This window comes from Anabrus simplex, chromosome 2 (genome assembly GCF_040414725.1).
Source record: "Anabrus simplex isolate iqAnaSimp1 chromosome 2, ASM4041472v1, whole genome shotgun sequence".
In the NCBI taxonomy this organism is placed as follows: domain Eukaryota; kingdom Metazoa; phylum Arthropoda; class Insecta; order Orthoptera; family Tettigoniidae; genus Anabrus; species Anabrus simplex.
In genome coordinates, this window is record NC_090266.1 from 66,644,391 (window position 1) to 66,651,276 (window position 6,886).

The 6,886-nt window shown below is 46.9% G+C and overlaps 1 non-coding gene across 1 annotated transcript; it reads right to left on the reverse strand.

The window, feature by feature from the left end:
* Positions 1-6,302: 6,302 nt before the first annotated feature.
* LOC137498652 (5.8S ribosomal RNA) lies at positions 6,303-6,457 on the reverse strand. Its single transcript, XR_011017889.1, has one exon. It is a non-coding gene; the product is annotated as a 5.8S ribosomal RNA (ribosomal RNA).
* Between the last annotated feature and the right edge of the window lie 429 nt (positions 6,458-6,886).

Here is a 6,886-nt window from a genome sequence, read left to right on the forward strand (position 1 = left end):
ACTAAAATAAAGAATTCAATAGTCATGTGAAGTTATTATGGGAAAAGTATACAATTTCACTCACCGGTACTCTCTGGTCACCCTATGCTACTTCTTCTTATTCTTATTCTTCTTCTCATTCTTCTCCCCTTTCTACTTCTTCTTCTCCTCTTTCTCTTTCTCCCCAATTTTACTGTAGGTGCAGTTATTCATCAGGCGTAGAAATTGTATACCAATTTTGAAGTTGTAGCAGGATTCGGATTTTATGTTTTATATGCGGTCGGGGATTTCCCTTCCAATGATGCAGTCAAGCGTGAGTTTTGAGTTCAATAAGAAGGGAGAGATTACGTAATTTGAGCTTAAAATGAATGCGGGGAAGTACCTAACGAGTGATGTTATCGCTAAAATGTCACGCATTGAGACGAAGAAAGAGTTTTTCGGTACCATTAATCAATATTATTTGTTTTCCTTAACTTTGGATTAGAAGAAATTTCGGAAGACTTTTTGTTCTTTTTTCGGATTTCCGGGTGGATTACAAAAAATCGGGAGATCTCCTGAAATTTCGGGAGACCTGACAACACTGGCATTAGAAGCAAACAGATATCGACGCCTTCCACAAATAGGACACGTTCATTGCAACTGTAGTGAATTGGAAACGGGAGTGTGAGTTATTTGTTCTGTTGTTTAATTATGGCAGAAGTGAAATACTGTATTTAAAGCATTCACCATGTCCTGCTGGAGAATCAGAGAACTTGTCAGTACATCGTGACTTAAGACTTACCCACTGCAACCTTCACCATATGGCGTGCAGTCTGACTCCTTAGCTGAATGGTCAACGTTGAGACCTTCGGTTCAGAGGGTCTCGGGTTCGATTACCAGGGGTTTTGGCTTTTAATCGCGTCTGATTAATTATTCTGGCTCGGGGACTGGGTAATTATGTTTGTCCCAACACTCTCCTCTTCATATTCAGGCAACACACCTCACACCCAACCACCACAGAAACACGCAATAGTGAACACTGTACATCCCTCCAAATAGGGTTGGCGTCAGGAAGGGTATGCGGCCGTAGAACAGGGTCAAATCCAAATGTGCGGCACAGTTCTCACCCGCAACCACACAGGTACGGGAGAAGTGGTAGAAGAAGAAGTTTTACGGCGTGCCGGTAAGGGAGGTCGTCTAGCGCAGTGGTATTCAAAGTGTGGTACGCGGGTTCGTCTCAATGATACGCTAATTTATCGTAGCTCCTACCGATCTTCAGTGAGCAGTTCAGAAAAGAGTTGAGCCAACTTATTTTCAATAAAATCTTGTTTTCATTTAGTGTTTTTTCCTACCGCTACAAAGAATCCCCTTTCTGAAGTATTAATTGACTAGGTATGTAAAATTGCTTACTTATGCTGCATTGCTCTTTGTTAAATATTTTGTTTCGTATCCACTTATTCACTTCAATTTTTCTTCAGTAAGTGTGTATAATACTATAGTAATTGTTGCATAAATTATAATACTCTTAAATATATCGTTGCTAGGTAATTTCGCGTTTCTCCATGTGCCTTGTGAAAGCCCGCAGCGTTGCTTAAGAAGGGAGCAGAAGACTCCAATGTTCAATTAATTGGGCTATAAGCACAGAAAATGGCAGAATAGTTCTCCGGCCGCACTTCTTCCGCAAACTTTACTCGGAAGGATTTACGAGGTTTCCTTTGCCCAGCGACGACGATATACACTGACTTAGCAAATGTCGTGGGTAACTCACTCTCTATCCCCGATTTACAGATAAACATTTTACGAAGTTTTACATTAGCCGAAAGAAAATTTACATTTCAGAAAAGTAGTATGTTACATAGTAAAGATTCGGACCTTCCCTTCGGATGAGTTTGTGGAAACAGCAAGAAAGATAGAATGTACGTGGCCATTACCTTGTAGATGTAATGCCGGCCGAAGAAAGAGGCGCCTCGCCTCCTGCCTTAACACACACACTTAGAAAGATGGTGATCAATTGAAAAGGTAGCCAGAAAAGCCGCAGTTTATATATACCCTCAGGGAAGGTTCTAGAGAATTCAGGACTAATCCGGCCACACCCTCTCAATATTTACACTGACTTAGCAAATGTCATGGGATAATCACCTAATAGCGTGTGGGGCCACCTCTGGCCCTGCGAACTGCAGTGAGACGCCGTGGAAGTGAGTCGACAAGTCCCTGGTAGTCCTCTGGACGCAGCTGACACCAAATCGTTTTGCAGAGCGGCCGCCCATGCTGGTCTGTTCGTGGGAGCAGGATCCATGGCACGGAGCCTGCGTTCCAGGACATCCTAGATATGCTCGATAGGGTTCATATCGGGGCTCCTTGGTGGCCATGGCGGTCGTTGGACCTCCGCTGCATGTTCCTGGAACCATTCCCGGGCGACGTGGGAGCGATGTCGCGGCGCGTTATCATCTTGAAACACCGCAGAACCGTCTGGGCGCTGGAAGGCCAAAAATGGGTGGAGGTGATCTCCGAGCAGCTCAACATACCGCGTACCATTCAAAGTCTCATCCAGAACAACTAGGTGGCCCATTCCATACCAGGAAAATGCACCCCAGACCATAACAGAGACACCAGCGCCCTGGAGCACACCTTCGAGGCAGGCGGGATCCATCGATTCATGTGGTCTGCGCATGGTGCAGTTGAAATCCTGATTCGTCCGACCATATCACGTTACGCCATTGTTCCAGTGTCCATCCCTGGTGAATGGCGACAAATGCGCGTCGTTGTGCCCGATGACGTTGGGTTAACAGTGGCACCTGTGTGAGGAGCCGGCTCCCATACGCCATAGAACCCATGTTCCTACGGATTGTCCACTGGGAGACGTGTCTAGCACGGCCTGTGTTGAATTGAGCCGTGATTTGCTGCACGGTTGCCCGTCTGTCACTATTGACAATCCGTCTCAGATGTCGCCAGTCACGGTCATCGAGGGTGGCTGGACGGCCGGTCGTTCGTCTGTTGTGGACGGTGGCACCCGCATTCAACCATTCACGATACACCCTGGACACGGTTGATCGTGTGAAGCCGAATTCCCGTACCACTTCCGAAATTGCACTTCCCATCCGTCGGGCACCGACCACCATACCCCGTTCGAACGGTGTCAGCTCACGACGACGTTCCATATTACACCTGGCACATGCACAGCCACTCCTCACAAAGTCTCCTATACAAATGCCGCTGGCACAGGGATAACACACCTGCGCACCAGTGCTCTGCTATCCCATGACATTTGCTCAGTCAATGTATATACACTACATTATTGTTATTACTGGGGAACAGGGTGGTGCGGTGGCTTAGCTGTTTGCCTGTTATTCCGCCGACCGTGGCTTGATTCCCAGTTTTGCTGGTGTGGGATTTTCATTTGAAAGTTCCGCGGTGCCAAGAAGGGCATGCAGCCTTAAATCCCCGGCCACAACTCTGTCATGCCTCAGTGCGTGCAGCGACCCGGAGCAAGCGGAATAAGCTGCGGTTGATGATTAGATTTTATTTTTTACAACTGACTTTACGTCGCACCGACACAGAGAGGTCTTATGGCGACGATGGGATAGGAAATGTCTAGGAGTGGGAAGGAAGCGGCCGTGGCCTTAATTAAGGTACAGCATTCATAAGAAGCCGAGTCAAACACGGACTAACTCCGACGAACAATCTGTACCACGTATCATTATTCGGCCACGAAACAGCACATACAGGGTGACCCAAGGATCCGTTAACATTTGACGAAGCAATACTTCCCGGAATATTGGAAGTAGAAAGGTTATAACTGACACACATGATTGACATGATATGGGGTTTTTTGAAACCAGAATAAAGTTCACCAAATGACCATTAGATGGCGCTGGACAGCAACATGTCACTGATGCCGCATGAGACCCGTGTACGGTATAAAAGGACCTGTCGTGAGAGAGGGCGTCAGTGTGCGGGCTTCGCGTGCTGAGTCGCCACTTCAGTCAAATTTGGCCTCCCCTGTCTCCCGAACTCAATCTGTGTGTTTATTGGTTGTGGGGTTATCTGAAGTCGCAAGTATACTGCGATCGTTTGACTTCATTAGCGATGCTAAAATACAACATCCGATAGCAGTTTCTCAGCATATCTAGAGATATGCTTTACAGTGCAGTTCACAACATTGTCCCTCGACTACAGTATTGTTGATGAATGACGGCCGATATCTTGAGCATGTGTTATAAAGAACATCTAAGTTATTTGCTAAACCTCGATTGTTATGCTAATTATTATTTCTTGTGTATCGTACGAAAAGCCATCTGTTGGTCATTTTGTATACTTTATTTCGGTGTCAATAAAACCCCATGTCATACCAATCATGTGTGTCAATTATTACCTCTCTGTCTCCAATATTCCGTGAAGTATTGCCTCGTCAAATGACAAACTTTTGGGTCACCTTGTATATCAACATTTTACCACTCAAAACGTACTGTACACCGAGCGGCGTGGCCGCGCGTGTTTTCGCGCTACGGCTATGGACCCGAACTCCGCATTCGGAAGGGGCATGGGTTCGAACCCCACCATCGGCTGTCCCGAGAATGATTTTCTGTGGTTTCCCATGTCCACAGTCAGGCAAATACCGGGACACTTCCTATTCATAAGCCACGATCGATTCCTTGCACCTCCTCAACCAATTCCATCTTCATTAGCTCCTCAAGCAAGGTTGGAGTCAGGAAGGGCATCCGGCCGTAAAGCATGCCATATTAATCTAATCTAATCTAATCTCATCTCATCTCCGACCCCGTATTACGAATCGGGACTAAGAGCTATACATTACGAGAAGCTATCTGAAGAACTTGATATACACTACTACAAATGCATGTTGCATTCGGGGAACTCCTAGTTGTCACACCCTGAGCGCCATTCATTACCAGCATGACCTCTGATGCCCTCACTCGTACTCACGCTACACTTTACACCCGACCATTGATTTCCGATGAGCGCGCTCAGCAGCGCCGCTCGTCTCACTGTCACGGAACTGTTGCAAACGGCGGGAAACACCAAAGCTCCTTTACATTTCAGAGCATTTCAATGAAGATTCAGCGAGAATAGCCACTGGTTGCAAATGGTTATCTTAAACTGAATTGTACAGTAATTATTGTCTTTAATATTTTTGCTTAGCCTCCGTGGCTCAGATGGCGGCGCGTAGGCCTCTCACAGCTGGGTTCCGTAGTTCAAATCCCGGTCACTCCACACGACGTTTTTGCTGGACAAAGCGGAGGTGGGACAGGTATTTCTCCATGCACCACAATATCATTTCATTTCATCTGCCAGTCATTAATCATTGCCCCAGAGGAGTGTGACAGGCTTCGGCAGCCGGCACAATTCCTATCCTCACCGGTCGAGTGACTGGAAACAGGTTGTGGATTGTCAATAGTTTAGCTTGTCACTAAGGTGACTGGTATTGTAGGAGAGCCACTGTATTTGAATCGGCTTATGCTAAAACGAGCTCAGGCAATCTAACCTAATTTCGGGAAAATTAAATAAACCTGTATCTGACTGAACTGAAACTTCACCAAGAAAATGCTGGGGCTGTACCTTAAAAAAAGGCCACGGATGCTCCCTTCCCCTCCTAGCCTTTTGCTATCCCTTCGTCGCCGTAAGACCTCTTGTGACGGTGCGACGTAAAGCAAATTGCAAAACAGAAAAGTCTTCTTACGGAAAGGAAAAATCAATCAATGGTTACGAATTCATGCGTATAAGTAGAGGGAGATGGCCTTGCGCTTAAGTTCACGTAGCTCTGAGCTTGCATTCAGGAGATAGTGGGTTCGAGCCCCACTGTCGGCAGCCCTGAAGAACGTTTTCCGTGCCTTCCCATTTCCACACAGACGAATACTGGGGCTGTACCTACCATAGTTAAGGCCACGGTCGCTTCCTTCCCTTTCCAACCCTTTTCCTATCCCATCATCGCCGTAAAACAAAATTTAAAAACAAAAATAAAACTATTTCAATTCTGCCACAAAAAGTGTTGTAATTTCCTTTCCTCTTAGCATATATTGGGTCCTTGCATAAGTTCGTGCGGTATTCTTTTGGGTTGGCAACAATGCGGCATGAAGGGATTGCTTATCGTTATTCCGTTGTTTTAACTGAGTTTGGAGTTTGTGTGTTGTGAAACACAGGTTGTCTTGATTGTGAGCGTAGTATTTGTTTATATTTTAGACAAATGGATATGGAATGTCAAGTTGAGAAAAGTGAGCATTTCCGATACATTTTACTCTTTGAGTTTAACCGAGGATCCGGTGCAACTGGAGCTGCGAACCGCGACGCTCCCACCCTCCGAACGCAATGTCGCGTTCAGTTTTAGCAACCGACCCTCAGCCAGGCGTGGTCCGGGAACGGAATCCATGGACCGCAATGTGCGTTCGAAATGTCGATGTTCATGTATCCTGCAGTTCACATGTCGACGCGCAATTTGCTGCGTTCTTCATCGACCCACGAGCCGAGTGATCCACCGTTCAGGGTTGTTTTTTTCATTTTTCGATCGTTCTCTCCACGGTGAGTGGAGGAGAAGCAATCATTTTCATGGGTTTCTCGTCACAGAGCATGGGCGTGGCGTTCATTTAAAACCTTCCCGCCGGGCCGAAGCCGCGACGGGTACCCTCCACTGAGCGAGGAGGTAGGTACCCAATGCCGAACGTCTGCGTGGTGGGAGACGCGGACCGCGACACTCCCCCTGTCGGCGACGGCCGGGGCCGCCGCTTACACAGTACGAACAGGACTCGCCTGAGCTCGCAACAGCGGGCTCGGCAGGAGTCTCGCTCCATTTGTGAAGTGTACGGGATTGAAGCAGTTGCTGAAAGAACAGCATAAAAATGGTTCTCCCGCTTTCGAGCAAGACGATTTAATTTGTCTGATGATCCACGTTCTGGAAGACCTTCACATTTTGACGAAA